At 33.3% G+C, this 18,832-nt stretch overlaps 1 protein-coding gene across 4 annotated transcripts in view; it reads right to left on the bottom strand.

Annotated features, from left to right (window-relative positions):
- PGR (progesterone receptor) overlaps positions 1-18,832 on the bottom strand; it is a 115,334-nt gene that overhangs the window by 55,803 nt on the left and 40,699 nt on the right. The window lies entirely within an intron of this gene.

The following is an 18,832-nucleotide window of genomic DNA, read 5'->3' on the forward strand; positions in this document are numbered from 1 at the left end:
GTTGAAAATTAAAAGATGAAAAGAAGTTAACAAGGCAAATACAATATGTGAAAAGCAGAGGAAGCAATATTAGTAACACATAAAAACAGAATTAAAGTCCAAAGACATTAAGTGAGACAAAGTGAGGATATTAAGGATAAATTGTAGCCTCCTCAAAGAAAACATAAGCATAAGCCTCTATAAAGCAAACACAGCAACCAAACACTGAAAACAGGAAAATCCTTAAAAAAAATACCCAGAGTAGGAATATTCCTATATTTCTTTCATATTTTACACATCAAATACACAATTAATAATACAGATAGAGAACTTAAAACTGATACAGTACAAGAAATCTTTAATAAATTCTGAAAAAATAAACATTATATCCTTTCATAACATTATTTTATTAAAAATCAAAGTTAACTTGGCACTTGACACATTTTTCTAGTTAAGTAGTCTTTGACCAAAGAGGAAATTTATGTAAAAAAAAAAAATTGTTATTACTCTGGACATTAACAACAAAAGACATTTCAAATCAAAACTCATGAGATATACTTAAATGCAAAAACATATATAGAAAGAATTATATAGTTTTGTTGTGGAAAATGAATGAAAAAATGAGTTAAGCATTCAATTAAGACATTAGTCAAAAAAAGAAAGTCAAACAATAAAGAAAAGGAGGAAAAATGTATCATATAATGTTTGGTAAAGGAACTTTAAAGACACTAGAAGAATTCCAAGACTTAGAAAATACTAAATGAAACACTCCTAAATAAATTTGATAATTTAGAAAATGGAGAGTTTTATAGAATACAATTTTTTTTAATTTTAATGTTTATTTTTGAGAGAGAGAGACACACACACACACACGGTATCCAAAGCAGGCTCCAGGCTCTGAGCCATCAGCACAGAGCCGGATGCAGGGCTCAAACCCACAAACCGGGAGATCATGACCTGGGCCGAAGTGGAATACTCAACCGACTGAGCCACCCAGGTGCCCCTAGTATATAAATTATTAAAATTGACTCTGATAATGTCACACCCTAAGTCTTATCTTCTCTATGGCAGACATTTCTCTTATACTATCTTTTTTTAATTTTTTAAAAATGTTTATTTTTGAGACAATGCAAGAGACAGAGTGCAAGCAGTGGAGGGGCAGACAGAGGGAGACACAGAATCCGAAGCAGGCTCCAGGCTATGAGCTGTCAGCCCAGAGCCTGACACGGGGCTCGAACTCACGAACTGCAAGATCATGACCTGAGCCAAAGTCGACCGCCTAACTGACTGAGCCACTCAGGTGCCCCTATACTATCTTTTAAAAAATTTTTTTAATGTTTATTTATTTTTGAGAGAGAGAGAGACAGAGAGAGAGAGAGACAGAGTGTGAACAGGGGAGGAACAGAGAGAGAGGGAGACACAGAACCAAAAGCAGGCCCCAGGTTCCGAGCTGTCGGCACAGAGTCCAACAAGGGGTTTGAACTCACAAACCGGGAGATCATGACCTGAGTGGAAGTCAGATGCTCAACTGACTGGGCCACCCAGGCGCCCCTCTCTTATACTATCTTAAAGAAAAAAGTCAAAACCTTCCCTATACATTTTATAAAGCAAACTTATCCTTAAAAGCATCATCCCAGAAATAAAGATTAAGCTGTCATGATTTTATAGGTAAAATTTTAAAATGAGCTAAAAACTTGAATTCTGCAGAATTAAAAATAGAACACTATACCTTACTCTATTAGAGCTTGTTCTGAGAAGAAAAGGATGGTTCGATCCTGGAAAATCTACCACCAAAATTCATTATATCAGATCAAAGGAGAAAATCACATAATTTTTATCAACAAATGACAAGAGGCTTTGAAAGGCAGAATTGTGGTTCTTTAGAGATGGCAGGAATAAGAGACAATTAAAATTGCAGATAGAATTAAGATTGCTAACCAGCTGACATTAAGAAGAGCAGCTTGGAACACCCAGGTGGACTCAGGACCGTGTGATACTCAAGTTTCTTAAATGGGTCAGCAGAGTCAAAAGAGATGATGTCTTGACAAAGACTGAACTATTGTTCGCTTTAAAGATGAACTGGCACCACAAGTCAAAGAATTGTGCAGCCCTAGAAGCTGAAACATGCAAGGATAGAGATTTTCGACTGGAGTCTACAAATGAAATGCAGTACTGCTAATGCCTTGATTTTAGCCTAGTAAAACCCATTTCAGACTTCTGACCACCAGAAATTTAAGATAATAAATGTGTGTTGTTTTAAATCATTAAATTGTGGTGATTTGTTACAGCAGTAGGAAACTAATGCAAAAGCTTTTTGTTAAGATCCAAGAGCCACTACTAAAACACACAAATAAAAACCTCAAAGTAAAGTACAGGTAGAAAGATATAAACACTATTTACCAAAACCCAACAGCGAACATATTAATAACTAGTTTATTTGAAGATAATATTATAGCTAGAAAATTCAAGGGATTACAATATAATTCTATAAAAATATTAAGATAATTTAGTTATATGACCAGAAAGAAGATACGTCTATAAAAATCTCTAGATATATCACTTTTAATAATTAGAAGGTAGTAGATTAATCACTTATAAAGCCAGTAATGAGGTTAATACACGAAAGTAGCAAAATCAATTTTATCTACAAAAATCAGTCAAGGGAATGACCAAAGAAAAAAATGTAAAATATGATATCATTCATACACATAAAACATTGAGAGGGGAATAAAAATTCAGTCCTTTTAGAATGTGTTTGACTTGAGACCATCAACTTAATATAGACTACTACATACCCAAGATGTTAGATCTGAAACCGTGCTAACCACAAATCAAAAATCTATAGTAGATACACAAAAAATAAAGAGCAAGGAATCCAAGCATAATGCTAAAGAAAGCCATCAAACCACAGGGGGAAAGAGCATGAGAAGGAAGGAAAAGAGAAAAACTACAAAACAATGAGAAAATGATTAACAAAATGGCAAAAAGTATATACTTATCACTAATTACTTTAAGTGTAAATGGACTAAATGCTCCAATCAAAAGACAGGGTGACTGAATGGGGAAAAAAAAAACGAAAAAAAAAAAAAAAGACCCATCTATATGCTGCCTAAAAGAAACTCATTTCAGAATTAAAGATATATGCAGATTGAAAGTGAAAGGATAGAAAAATATATACTATGAAAATGGAAGCCGAAAAAAGCTGGGGTAATAATATTTCTTTCAGACAAAATAAACTCTGCAAGGACTGTAGCAACAGACAAAGAAGGGCACATAATGACAAGCAGAAAAACCCAACAAGGGGATACAAGAATTACAAATATTTATGTACCCAGTGTAGAAGCACCTAAATATATAAAGCCAATATTAACAACATAGAGAAATTAATAGTAATTAATAGTAATACAGAGAAAGAGAAATTAATAGTAATACAACAGTAGGGGTTAACACCCCATTACATTAATGAACAGATCATCCAGACAGAAAATCAACAAGGAAACAGTGGCTTTAAATGACACATTATACCAGATGAATCTAATAGATATATACAAAACATTCTATCCTCAAATAGCAGAATACATATTCTTTTCAAGTGCACATGGAACAATCTCCATAATAGATCACATGTTAGATCACAAAACAAGTCTCAATAAATTCAAGAAGGTAGAAATTATACCATGCACCTTTTCTGAGCACAATGTTATGAAACTAAAAATCAATTATGAGAAAAAATCTGGAAAGAACACAAATATATGGAGGTGAAGCAAATTCTACTAAACAATAAATGGATCAACCAAGAAATCAGAAGAAATGAAAACATACCTTCAGACAAATGAAAATGAAAACACAACATCTCAAGTCTTTCAGAAGATGCAAAAGCAGTTCTTAGAGAAAAGTTAGAGCGATACCTGACAACTTCCAGAGAAAAAGGAAAAATGTCAAATAAACAACCTAACCTTACACCTTAATGGGCTAAAAAAAGAACAAAGCCAGATATAGTAGAAGGAAGGAAATAATAAAGATGAGAGCAAAAATAAATGAGACTGCAACTTAAAAAACAATGGGAAAGATCATTGAAACCAGGAGGTGGTTCTCTGAAAAATGAGCAAAATTGATAAAACTTTAGCCATATTCATCAAGAAAAAAAAGAGAGGACTGAAATAAAATCAGAAATTAAGGAGGAGAAATAACAACCAACACCAGAGAAATACAAAGGATTATAAAAGAATATAATGAAAAATTATATGCCAACAGATTGGACAACCTAGAATAAATGGCTAAATCCCTAGAAACAATCACTTTTCCAAAACTGAATCAGGAAGAAAAGGAAAATTTGAACAGATTGATTACTAGTAATGAAACTTGAATCGGGAATCAAAACGCTCCCAACAAACAAAGTCTAGGACAAGATGGCTTCATGGGCGAATTCTACTAAATATTTAAAGAAGAGTTAATACCTATTCTTCTCAAACTATTCTGAAAAATCAAAGAGCAAGAAAAACTTCCAAAATTGTTTTGTGAGACCAGAATTACCCTGATAGCAAAACCAGGCAAAGACTCCAAAACTGTAGGCTAATATCTCTGATGAACATAGATGCAAATATCCTCAACAAAGTATTAGCAAACCAAATTCAACAATACTAAAAAAAATTATTTACCACGATCAAGCAGGACTTATTCCAGAACCAAAGGTGGTTCAATATTTGCAAATCAGTGTTATACATCACATTAATAAGAGAAAGGTTAAAAATCATATGATTATCTCAAAAGATGCAGAAAATCATTTAACAAAATACAACAATTACTCACGTTAAAACCTCTCAACAAACTGGGTTTAGAAGGAACAGGACTCACCATATTAAAAACCATATATGAAAACCCCACAGTTAAAATCATACTCAATGGTGAAAAACTGATTTTCTTGTAAGATTAAGATTAGGAAATAAAGCAAGGATTCTACACTCACCACTTTTATTCAACACAGTACTGAAAGTCCTAACTGCAGCAATTGGACAAGAAAAAGAAATAAAAGGCATCCAAAATGCATAAGAAGAAGTAAAACAGTTATTATCGCATTGACATGATACTATGCACAGATATTACACTCGATCTTAATGAAAATGCTATGAAGCAATGAAACTATATACAGAAACCTGAAAGACTCCACCAAAAACTATTAATTGATAAATGAATTCAGTAAAGTTGAAGGCTACAAAGTTAATATACAGAAATATATCACATTTTTATAAACTAGTAACAAAGTAGCAGAAGGAGAAATTAAGAGAACAATACCATTTATAACTACACCAAAAAGAATAAAACACCTAGGAATAAATTTAAACAAGGAGGTAAAAGACATATCCTCTGAAACTATAAAACACTGATAAAAGAAAACAAATGGAAATGTATACCACATTTATGGCTTGGGAGAATTAGTATCATTAAAATGTCCATGTTATCCAAAGAAATCTAGATTCAGTGCAATCCCTACCAAAATACCAACAAAATTTTTCACACAAATAATACAAATTATTGTAAAATTTGTATGGAACAACAAAAGACCTTGAACAGACAAAGCAAACTTGAGGAAGAAAAACAAGCTGGAGATACCATGCCCTGGAATTTCAAACTTTATTACAAAGCTATAGCAATCAAAACAGTATGGTACTGGCACAAAAACAGATATATAGATCAATGTAACAGGATAGAGAGCTCAGAAATAAACCCATACTTATATGGCCAATTAATCTAAAACAAAGAAGGCAATAATATACAATAGGGGAAAAGACAGTCTTTTCAATAAATGGTGTTGACAAAACTAGACAGCTACATGCAAAGAATAAAACTGGACCACTTTATTACATCATATACAAAGATTAAAGGCCTAAATGTGAGACCTGAAACAATAAAACTCCTAGAAGAAAGCACACACAATAATCTCTTTGACATCAGCCATAGAAACATTTTCTAGATATGTCTCATGAGGCATGGGAAACAAAAGCAAAATTAAATTAGGACTACAGCAAAATAAAGTTTTTTCATGGTAAAGGAAATTTTTTCATGGTAAAGGAAACCATCAACAAAACAAAAAGGCAAACTACTGAATTGAAGAAGATATCTGTAAATGATCTATCTGACAAGGGCTTAATATCCAAGATATATAAAGAACTTATGCAACCTAACACAAAACAATTTTGATTAAAAAATAGGCAGAGTACCTGAATACACATTTTTTTTCAAAGAAGACACAGACATGTACAACAGACACATGAAAAGATGCTCATCACCAGTCATCAGGGAAACATAAATCAAAGTCACAAGATATCACTTCGCACCATTCAAAATGGCTAGAATCAGAAGAATGATAAATAAAAAGTCTTGGCAAGAAAGTGGAGAAATGGGAATCCTTGTGTACTGTTGGTGGGAATGTAAATTGGTGCAACTGCTGTGGAAAACAACATGAATGTTCCTTAAAACATTAAAAATAGATATACCATATGATCCAGTAATTCAACTACTGGGTTTTTACTCAAAGAAAAGAAACACTAATTTGAAAATATATAAGCACCCCGGGGCACCTGGGTGGCGCAGTCGGTTAAGCGTCCGACTTCAGCCAGGTCACAATCTCGCGGTCCGGGAGTTCGAGCCCCGCGTCAGGCTCTGGGCTGATGGCTCGGAGCCTGGAGCCTGTTTCCGATTCTGTGTCTCCCTCTCTCTCTGCTCCTCCCCCGTTCATGCTCTGTCTCTGTCTGTCCCATAAATAAATAAAAACGTTGAAAAAAAAATTAAAAAAAAAAAGAAAATATATAAGCACCCCTACATTAATAGCAGCATTATTTACTATAGCCAAAATATGGAAACAATACAAGTGTCCATTGATAGATGAATGGATAAAAGTGATGTGATATACACAGACATAGACACACAGGAATATTACTTAGCCATAAAATAACATAAGATCTTGCCATTTGCAATAACATAGATGGACCATTAATATTATGCTAAGTGAAATAAGTCAGACAGAGAAAGACAAATACCATATGATTTCATTTACATGGGAATCTAAACACAGACTCTTATATATAGAGAACTTTCCAGAGGGAAGTGGATAAGGGGGTGTGTGAAATAGATAAAGGGAATTAAGAGGTACAAACTTCTAATTATAAAATAAATAAGTCATGGAGATGAAAAAGATAACATAGGGAATATAATCAATAATATTTTAATACTGTATGGTGACAGATGGTAGCTACACTTATTGTGGTGAGCACTGAGTAATGTATAGAACTGAGGAATAAATATGTTATACACCCAAAACTAATATAATATTTTATGTTAATTAAGCTTAAAAAGATTAAAATTAAAATATAATAACTAAATTTAGGTGCCAGGAAAGAAAAAATCATTATGTTTACCAGTTCTAAAAATTATTGTTTTAAAAATGGAAAATAATATTCTATCACAACAAAAGTTAAACTTCAGCTGTTGACATTATTACATTTATGTCCCCAACCACTGTTTCCCTGTCTTCCATATCAAACCAAATAGCTAAGATATCAAGTCTTCTGGCTCAAATTATAAAGGTTTAATCAAAACAAGAGAAAGCCAAGGGGAAATCACTATCAGATACTAAGTCAATTACCAGGCAAAGATAGAATTACATAGACTTAACTGTGTAGTAAGTAACAGACACATCATATGAAATTTAATAAAAATTAATTTTAGAAATGATAAAAAGAAAATGTAAAAATCAAGAATCAGATGAATACAAATTGGAGGAAGAATTACTGTAGGAAAGGGACTTAAGCAAAACTTTCACTATATTTCAAAAATAAAATGGCATCTAAGTTTCAAGAATCCAAAGAAGAGAAATAAAAGATGAAATAAATTACAAAACAGTAAGTTAAAATGGGAGACGGAAGAGAAAAAAATGAAGAAATAAGGCCATTATTGATGAAAAAAACCTTATTAGGAGAATAAAGGAGGAGACCTGCCAGGGTAAATCAAAAAGTAACCAGAGACATGACGTTCAGACCCTGAGATTTTAAGAAAAATCACCAAATAAAGTATAAAATAACTAAAATGAAACTGAGTAGAGAAAGGATGGCAGGTGTGGAAGACAAAGAAAAGAGCTCAGGTACCAATTATTATTGAGGACTATGAAAAAAAGGAAAGAAAATATGAAACAAAAAGTCTCTGGGGCACTTGGGTGGCTCAGTTGCTTGAGCATCCGACTCTTGATTTCAGCTCAGGTGATGATCTCCAAGACTGTGGGATAGAGTGCTGCATCGGGCTCTGTGCTGAGCATGAAGCCTGCTTGGGATTCTCTCTCCCTCTGTCCCTCACCCCTGCTCATGCAGTCTCTCTTCCTCCCCGCCCTCCCCCACCTCTCTCTCTGAAAAAAAATTTTGGAGGTAATACAGAATACTTTGCTAATATATAAGAAGACTTGAAATTTCAAATCAAAAAGGGCTTATTCTGTTTCAGGAAAAAATAATAGATTAAGATAGAGCTAAATATTGATGAAATTACTGAAATTAAAGGATTAAGAAACAGAGGGAGATGACACAGGTCATCAACAAAGGAAAAATATAAGAATCTCATTTTCTTTCAATTATATTACATGCCTAAAAACAATGGCAATGTATATATATTTAAGTGAGAAGGGGCCCATTCCATACATTTTCCATGTTTTAATAGAATTTTAGTAAAGATTTGGTTGGCCAAGGGAAGTAGTACACGCAGTAACATCCCACTCACTTCCTTTTTCATCTCACTCCTCCTACTTCCCTCAGTCCCATCCTAAGCAACACAGATTCTCTTTTGCCTTTGGTAGATCAAATTGATGAATATCTTTTGTAACTTCAACATGTTCCTGGAGTCACAGGCTCTCTCCCAAACAGTTTTAAAAGCATTTCTAAAAATCAAAACAAGTAGGACATTTTCTACAAAGCTAAAAAAAAAATTAACTGAGAAATATTTGCAATCATTTAGAAAAATTTCCTACCACATAAAAATATATACATTTTCTTTCAAGATTATGTTTCCATGGGAAAAACATTGTTTGAAAACATAAATAGATATGACAATATTCAATAACTTTACACTAATTAAATACCCTCTACTATCTATGATTCGGTAAATTAATGCAATTCCAAGATACCTGCATTGATTGTTTAATGGTTCCTACAGATAAATTATTAAAAACTTTTAGAAGATACAATAAATATTCCTCATTAAAGTTAAATATTATTTTAACAATGACAATATTTGCACAAATGACTCCATGATATGAAAGATATTTTAAGCTACTATTTACTAAACTTTTTTATAGGCCAGACGCCATGCTACATGCTTTAGATGTATCATTTAATTTGCCCTCATAATAACTCTCATTATGTAATCTTTTTTTTTCTAAGTTTTATTTATTTTGAGAGAGAGAGTGTGTGTACGTGCATGGGGGAGGAGCATAGAGAGAAGGAGACAGAGTCCCAAACAGACTCTGTTAGCATGGAGGAGCCCAATGTGGGCTTGAACTCAGAAACTGTGAGATCATGATCTGAGCCAAAGTCAAGAGTCTGATGTTTAACTGACTGAGCCACCCAAGCACCCACCTCATTATGTGATCTTAATGGAAAAGAAAGCAGAGATGTGTAAAGGTTGCAGTGCGTCCTGCAGCTATTGGTGGGGAAGTTTAAGTCAAACCCTACTTGTGCTGACTGTACATCCTCATACTTGTATAATGCTATACCATCGCCTACAGAGGTGTTTTAAAAATTCTTTTTTACAAACAGAAGACCATGGCAGAAAGGAAGGGGAAAAAAATAGATACAAACAGAAAGGGAGGGAGGCAAACCCTAAGAGACTCTTAAATACAGAGAACAAACTGAGGGTTGATGGGGGTTGGGAGACAGGGGAAAGTAGGTGATGGGCACTGAGGAAGGCACTTGTTGGGATGAGCACTGGATGTTGTATGTAAGCCAATTTGACAATAAATTATATTCATAAAAAATTCTTTTTTAACCTATTGACAAATTTTAAAATTTTAAAGCAGAGTTAATATATTTGATTGAAACTGGCATAAAATTCTATATAAACTCTTCTGGAAATGTAGAAAATTAGGTAGCTTATAAATCCCTTCTCCAGAACACCTAATATGATGGATAAAATATAACTAGCATACTTTTAAATGCATAGTTAAACTCACAAAGTCAGCAAAGTATCAAGGAGTCCAAAATGAAGACTATTTCTATCCACTGACAAAGGGGACATGAGAAGACAGCATGTCTGTTTCATCCTTATTAATTCAGTATAAAACATCTCTCCTTTGATCACTCTTAATCAAAGGCCTTCTTCAGCCAGATCGGCAGCTTGAAATTATTCTACCTGCATGGTATAGGAATCCTAGAGCATTAATGAAATCCTTAAAGTGCCTGGAAGAATAAAACAAGAATTCTTTGGACAGAAACTCCCTCAATTAAGGCCACACAGTTAAAGAATTAGGGAATTAAAGAATTAAAGAAAGAAAGAAAGAAAGAAAGAAAGAAAGAAAGAAAGAAAGAAAGAGAAAGAAAATAAAATTAAGCTGTGCCAGACATGAATTTATAATCCAAAATTACAAAAGGCACAATGAGTAAGAAGTAACAGAGATAATAAGCAGGGTGCTGGAACTGGAACTGGCTCATAATGGCCTATGAAAACTTATTAAATATTCAGGAATACTGAGAGCCAGTTTTTAAAACTCTGGTAGCCTGAAATTTGCTATAAAGGAGTATTTATACTACAGTCATGGGGGAATTCTGTAAATAATAACGGCTTTTTTTTAAACCATCATGCTACAGTGGCATAATTAGATTCGGAGTTATGGGACTTTGGAATTAGTGAATACAAATATTTGTGGCAAATGTGTTTACAACTTATTAAAGTTATATGAAAAAAGAATGGAAACACAAAAAAGTAAAAGCTTTTTTATTTTAGTAAAAATAAGACAAATTTATAAAAGAAACAAGTATAATGTTTAAAAAAATACCACCACTAAAGTTAAGAGATGGTAAACTTGAAGATATAACTGACTAAATTTCACAGAATATAGCATAGATAACAATATGAGAAATATTTTATAGGGTAAGGATATTTGGAAGAGAGAATGTGCTAATATATGTCTAGTAAGTGTTCTAGAGGTAGAAAAAGGCAATGTGGAGGGAAGCAATATTTGAAGAATACTGGGATGGTATTGATCCTCCTGGTATGTACAAAAGACACAAATTTAGAAATCATGATTTACAAGTAGAACAAATGAAGCTAACTTATTACTGGTTGTTACAGTGAATTTGTAGAAAAAGTATAAAAAACATTTTACATAAATATAGATAAAATATTGCCTCAAAGAAACAGCTGTTAGATAAATGGGAGAATTCTCAGAAAAAAATGATACTCCCAGAAGGTAGTAGATGAGCATCTTTACAGCGTGGAGAAAAACAAAGTCAACCTAAAATTTTTAAATCACCAAAATCATCTTTTGAAAGTGAAGGGTAAAGAAAGATATTTTAAATGGATAAATGAAATTATCATTAATAATTTCCTACATAAAGAACTTATAAAAATTTTATCTCAAAAACAACTAAACTGAATGAAGGACTGAGTTGGAAAAAAAACCAAATAGGTAAACATATACATAAATCTTTCAGACTGAATAAAGTAATATAGATTACTAATTATGGACTAAGTTCTAAAGTGAATGTTTACTTTGCTATGGCCTCTCTATTTGTTTTTATTTCTGGCCAAAAAATGTTATATTTTTTATTTTGTGGATGACACAAGGTGTTCATGTGATAATGCTGGGCACGTTGCATAGAGGCAGAATATTATATTGGATATTAAAATGTAAATTAATGGAAGCTGGAAAGCTTTCTGGGAATTGGATGAGAAAATAGAGGGTAAAGATCAGCAGACAGGGAATAGTGCAAATCCTTTGATATTATGAGGATCATAATAAGCTTTGCTCTTGTTTAGTTGGATTTATAGGCAATTATCCCAATAGTAGCTGTGAGAAATCATGTCTAGATCTGTGTTTTACTTCGAATTATCAAAAGGATGATGTTGCTGGGATCAGTACATTGGGACTATGCTCTAACAACCTCTTTTGGCACAGATTTAGCTTGCTTTTCTACTTCCCAGATTAAAACAACATGCTTGCATTTATACTTAAAAAAATACAAATGCTAGATAACAGGAAATATAAAATTAAAATGAATATTTTCAAAAAGAACCCCAAACTATACTAGAATTGTTTTAAATAGTAAATGTCTCAATTATCCAAATAAAGTTAGACTACAAATGGAGGAGAATCTTTATATCCCTCAATCCTAACTTTTTAAGGGGGTCTAAAAATAGTAAATACTGCTAGATGCTCTTGAACAGTTTTAGCTGGCAGCCATAAAAGCAGTCCCTAATTGAAAACAAACAAACAAACAAACAAAAAACCAAACCACCAAAAAACACCCCCAAAACAAACAAAAAACACAAAGAAATGAGAATGAATATTCTAAGGAATATCCTTATCCCGTATGTGTGAAAGGGGGTTTAGGGTGAACAATCAGGAAGTGACCAGAAGACACTATTTGGCTATAGGTTTCATTCAATTTAGTGAACTGAGGAAATAGTGTGAGAAGTATTATCTTGGTATGGGGGTTGCTCATTCAAAGACCAGGGTTTGGGTAGAAAAGGAAATGCTCATAAGAGGAAGATAGTCCAAAGAGGTAGGTGGCAGGCATCACCCAAAGCAATTCCTGCATCAAAGAGAAGACAGATGATTTCAGTTTTTATAGTAATTAAAGGCACAGACTAAGTTTCTATACTTCCAAAGAAGGTACTGTTCAGAAATTCTTCAAAAAAAAAAAAAAAAAAGAGGCTTTCTGGCTTTCAAGTATAGGAGGAGAAAAAAACAACAACACTTTACTACACAACCCATATTCTGTAGCCCAGAAAGTTATTCCCTTTGCCAAGAGACATGGGGGGTGAATATAGGGGCAGAAGGGGGTAGGAAAGAAACTAGCTTTCTAGCATAACCCTTTAAAATCTGAAGAAAAGGCTTTCTACCAAAATAAATAAATAAATAAATAAATAAATAAATAAATAAATAAATAAATAAATAAATAACAACCCTATAAAAATAGTCTCCAGCTTTAAAAAAATTTCAGCTAACATTAACTATGTATTTAATCATTCCTTTATGTAGAAAGTTACTTATATTTGTAAGAGCTAATTACCTTTATAATAATTCATCATTTTTACCACAAATGCAAAACACAGAGCTGTATTCATTTTAGAATTTTTTTGTGAGTCATTACACAAAAATGTTTTCCAAAGGAAAGAAGTTGGAAGCAGAACACCTAAATTAGAAGATATATTACCATACTTCAGCATGTAACTATCTTTCCTACTCAGTACTGTATAGCAATAACAAAATGCAAGAGTTTATTGTGACCTGGTGAAGGCAAGGAAAGTGGTTTATTAAAAATAAGACTTATATGCAACTAAGAGACCCAATAACTCAAACACAATTCTTATAATCAGCACACAACCACTAAAGCTGGTATTACAACCTGCGATATCTATGTCATGACCTGTGAAAACATTAATATTTCTGGCTTCTGAAATTCTTGCATATATTTTATTAAATCTTTAAAAAAATTTTCAAGGTTTACTCTTTGTTTCATCTTTCGTTATTTAAATGGTCTCTATATCAGAAATGAGAAACCTCAAGGAGTGGTAAACATGTAGGAAGGAAAGAAAGGATGTATCTCCATTTTTAGTAGTATGTAGGCTATTATTACTTAAGTGAAACTCTTCTAATTATGAAAGAATCCAACTAGAAGCAACCCTGATTATCATTCAAAAGGAAGCTCTCACATTCTCAGTAGAATACAAGTACACTTACCCTTACTCCAGAAATTTAATACAGGACTAGCAGTTAGAATCTGATCCAGAAATTGCATACCTTTCTGATTTATAAGAACTGCACTGTTGACTCCACAGACTTTTGCTATTAACTCTGCCAGGCAGACCAATACCAGGACTATGACATATCAGAGTGTGGTGCCACTTCTTTCTAATAAACCTCTGTGCAGATCTACTTATGAGATATTTAAATGCACAAACCATATTTCTCAGTTTGCGATACTGACCACAAGATAACATTAGAATTCAATCAATCTTTCCTTCAAATATGCCTGAAATACAGTAAGGTTTTCTTTCTTCTTTCTTTTTTTTATATCCCAGATATCCCTCAGAATCAAAGATACTGCATTATATATTAGTCCTATGAGCCATCTAACACTATGAAACTCCCTAAATTATTTTGAATGACAATATGGTGTTTGGGGAAGACAAATTAACTTGAAATAACTTCAGGGGTAGTTTGGAAGGTTTGTAGAGACTATCTGATTTTAAAAAAAGAGAGACAAGGAAATTTTATAAGAAACTAATCTAATGAGTTTAGGGAAAGAACATATCAAAAGCTTTAAAATATCTGTTAATATATTATTCCTTAGAATGAAGAATATATGAAAAATGATCATATCAATTAAAAATTGAGTGACAGATATATAGGTATTTACTTGTTTATTTTTATTAATTTGGTAGGCTTAATATATTTTATAATTACATAATACAGCAAGTTGTTATATTATGGAGAATCATTAAAAAAACTCTAATGGGAAAAATATTAAAATGGTTATATTATGTGAATGACTATTTTTGGCTTGGGACAGATTTTCAATTATAGATTCTAATGAGATAACCACCTCACACCTGTCAGAATAGCTAAAATTAACAAATCAGGAAACAACAGATGTTGCTGAGGATGCAGAGAAAGGAGAACCCTTTTGCACTGTTGTTAGGAATGCAAACTGGTGCAGCCACTCTGCAAAACAGTGTTTTTGTTCCTGAAAAAATTAAAAATAGAGCTACCTTATAACCCAGCAACTGCACTACTAGGTATTTATCCAAAGGATACAAAAGTGCTGATTTGAAGGGGCACATGTACCCCAATGTTTATAGTAGCAATATCAACAATAGCAAAATTATGGAAAGAGCCCAAATGTCCATTGACTAACAAATGGATAAAGAAGATATGGTATGTATGTACACACACACACACACACACACACACACACACACACACACACACTGGAATATTACTCGGCAATCAAAAAGAATGAAATCTTGCCATTTGCAACAACATGGATGGAACTACAGCGTATTATGCTAAGCGAAATAAGTCAGCCAGAGAAAGATAAATATCATATGACTTCATTCATATGTGGAATTTAAAGAACAAAACAGATGAACATAGGAGAAGGGAAAGAAAAATAAGATAAAAACAGAGGAAGCAAACCATAAGAGACTCTTAAATACAAAGAACAAACTTAGGGTTGCTGGAGGGTAGGTGGGTGGGGTGATAGACTACATGGGCAAAGGGCATTAAGGAGGGCACTTGTTGGGATGAGCACTGGGTGCTATATGTAAGTGATAAATGACTAAAATCTACTCCTGGAACCAATATTACACTATATGCTAACTAACTTGGATTTAAATAAAAAAAAAAAAACTATAAGACATTAACAAAACAAATTGAAGAGGACACAAATGCAAATACGTATAGCAGGCTCATGGATTGGAAGTTCAGTATCATTGAAATGTCCATGCTATCCAAAGCAATCTACAGATTCAGTGAAATCCCTATCAAAATATCAATAGCATTTGTCATAGAACTAGAAAAAGTAATACTAAAATTTGTATGGAACTACAAAAGACCTCAAATAGCCAAAGCAATCTTGAGAAAGAAGAACAAAGCTGGAGGTATAACAATTCCAGATTTCAAGATATACTACAAAGCTGTAGTAATAAAAACACCATGTACTGGCACCAACACAGACACAGATCAATGTAATAGGATAGAGAGCCCAGTAATAAACTAATGCTTTTATGATCAATTAATCTATGACAACAATATGCAGGGGGGAAAAGACAGTCTCTTTAATGGTGCTGGGAAAACTGGACAGCATTAAGCAAAAGAATGATATTGGATCACTTACTTAAACTATATACAAAAATAAACTCAAAATGGATTAAACACCTAAATGGGAAACTGGAAACCATAAAACTCCTAGAAGAAAACACATGCAATAATATCTTGCCATTGTTCTTAGCAACGTTTTTCTAGATATGTCTCTTCAGGCAAGATAAATAAAAGCAAAATTAAACTATTGGGACCAAACCAAAATAAAAAGCCTCTGTACAGTGAAGGAAATCATCATCAAAACAAAAAGGCAACTTACTGAATGGAAGATTTTTGCAAATGATATATCTGACAAGGCATTAATATCCAAAATTTATAAATAACTTATATGACTCAACACCAAAAAAAATCTGATTAAAAATTGGCACAGGGGCTCCTGGGTGGCTCCTGGTCAGGTTGGTTGTGTCCAGCTTCAGCTCAGGTCATATCTCCAGGTTTGGGAGCTTGAGCTCTGCGTCAGGCTCTGTGCTGACAGCTAAGAGCCTGGAGCCTGCTTTGCATTCTGTGTCTCCCTCTCTCTCTGTCCCTCCTCTGCTCATACTCTCTGTCTCTGTCTCTCAAAAATAAGCAAACATTAAAAAAAAAATTTAATGGCCAGTGGACCTGAATAGACATTTTTCCAAAGAAGACATACATGGCCAACCAGCATATGAAAGATGGTCAAACTCACTAAACATCGGGGAAATGCAAACCAAAATTACAGTGAGGTATTACCTTATCCCTGTCAGAATAGCTAGAATTGAAAAGACAATAAGTAACAAGTGCTGAAAAGGATATGAAGAAAAAGGAAGCCTTGTGCACTGCTGGTGGGAATGAAAATTGTTGTAGCTACTATGGAAAACAGTATGGAGGTTCCTCAAAAAGTTAAAAATAGAAATACCACATGATTCAGTAATTAAACTACAGGGTCTCAAAGAAAACAAAAACACTAATTCAAAAAGATATTTGCACCCCTATGTTTATTGCAGCATTATAAACAACAACCAAATTAGGGAAGCAACCCAAGTGTCCATAAGTAGATAGATGGATAAAGAAGATGTGATATATATGTGCAATTGACTTAGTCATGAAAAAGCATGAGATCTTGCCATTTGCAACAACATACATAGTCTTAGGGGCTATTATGCTAAGTTAAATACATCAAAGACAAATAACATATGATTTCACTTACACGTGAAATCTAAAGAAACAAACAGAAAAGCAGAAATAGACCCATAAATGCAGAGACCAAACATGGTCGCCAGAGTGGAGGGAGCTGGGGGGATTGGCAAAATAGGTGAAAGAGAGTGAGAGGTACAGGTTATCCATTCATGGAATGTACAAGTCATGAAGATGAAAGCTACAGCATAGGGAATTAAATCATTGGTATTGTAATAGCATTGTATGAAGACAGAAGGTAGCAAAACTTGTGGTGAGCACAGCACATAGACCTGTCAAATCACTGTTTTACACCTGAAACTAAGGTAACTTTTAGGTTAACTATATCTCTATAATATATATATGTGTATGTGTATATATATATATATATATATATATATATATATATATATATACACATACACATATATGTACATATATATACTACAAAAAGGTTATGAGTTCATTTTAATGTATTTTAGAAAAATTATAACCATTACATCAAACTCATGATGCCAGAGATATTGCTTAAGAAATGGTTAACTGATGGAAGCATCACAATTCTCAACTTCAAGTCATATTACAAAGCTGTAATGATCAAGACAGTATGTTACTGGTGCACAAACAGACACATCAGTGGAACAGAACAGAAAACTCAGAAATGAACCCACAACTATATATGGTCAATTAATCTTCAAGACACCAGGAAAGACTATCCAATGGAAAAAAAGACAGTCTTTTCAACAAGCGTGTCAGGAAAACTGGACAGCAACATGCAAAAGAATGAAACTGAACCACTTTATTATACCATAAACAAAAATAAATTCAAATTGGATAAAAGACTTAAATGTGAAACAGGAAAACATTAAAATCGTAGAGAAGAACACAGGCAGTAACCTCTTTGACATTGGCCATAGCAAATTCTTACTAGATATATCTCCTGAGGCAAGGGAGATAAAAGCAAAAATAAACTGTTGGGACCTTATCAAAGTAAAACCATCTGCACAGCGAAGGAAACAATCAACAAAACTGAAAGGCAACTGAGGGAATGGGAGAAGATATGTGCAAATGATGTCAGATAAAGGTTTAGTATCCAAAATATACAAAGAACTTATAAAACTCAACACCTGAAAAACAAATAATCCATTTAAAAAAATGGGCAGAAGACAGGAATAGACAATTTTCCAAAGAAGACATCCAGATGGCCAACAGACACATGAAAAGATCACTCATCATCAGGGAAATACAAATCAAAACCACATTGAGATACCACCTCACATGGGTCAGAGTAGGTAAAATTAACAACTCAGAAAACCACAGATGATGGCAAGGATATGAAGAAATGGGAACCCTTCTGTACTGTTGGTGGGAATGTAAACTGACACAGCCACTCTGGAAAACAGTATGGATGTTGCTCAAAAGTTAAAAATAGAGATACCCTATGAACCAGCAACTGCACTACTAGGTATTTACCCAAAGGAAACAAAAATACTAATTTGAAAGAGATACATGCACCCTGATGTTTATAGAGGCATTATCAACAATAGCCAAATTATGGAAAGAACCCAAATGTCCATGCACTGATAAATGGATAAAGAAGAAGTGGTATGTATACATGATGGGATATTACTCAGC

Source organism: Puma concolor, chromosome D1, assembly GCF_028749965.1.
Source record: "Puma concolor isolate L17-30 chromosome D1, mPumCon1.1.hap2, whole genome shotgun sequence".
In the NCBI taxonomy this organism is placed as follows: domain Eukaryota; kingdom Metazoa; phylum Chordata; class Mammalia; order Carnivora; family Felidae; genus Puma; species Puma concolor.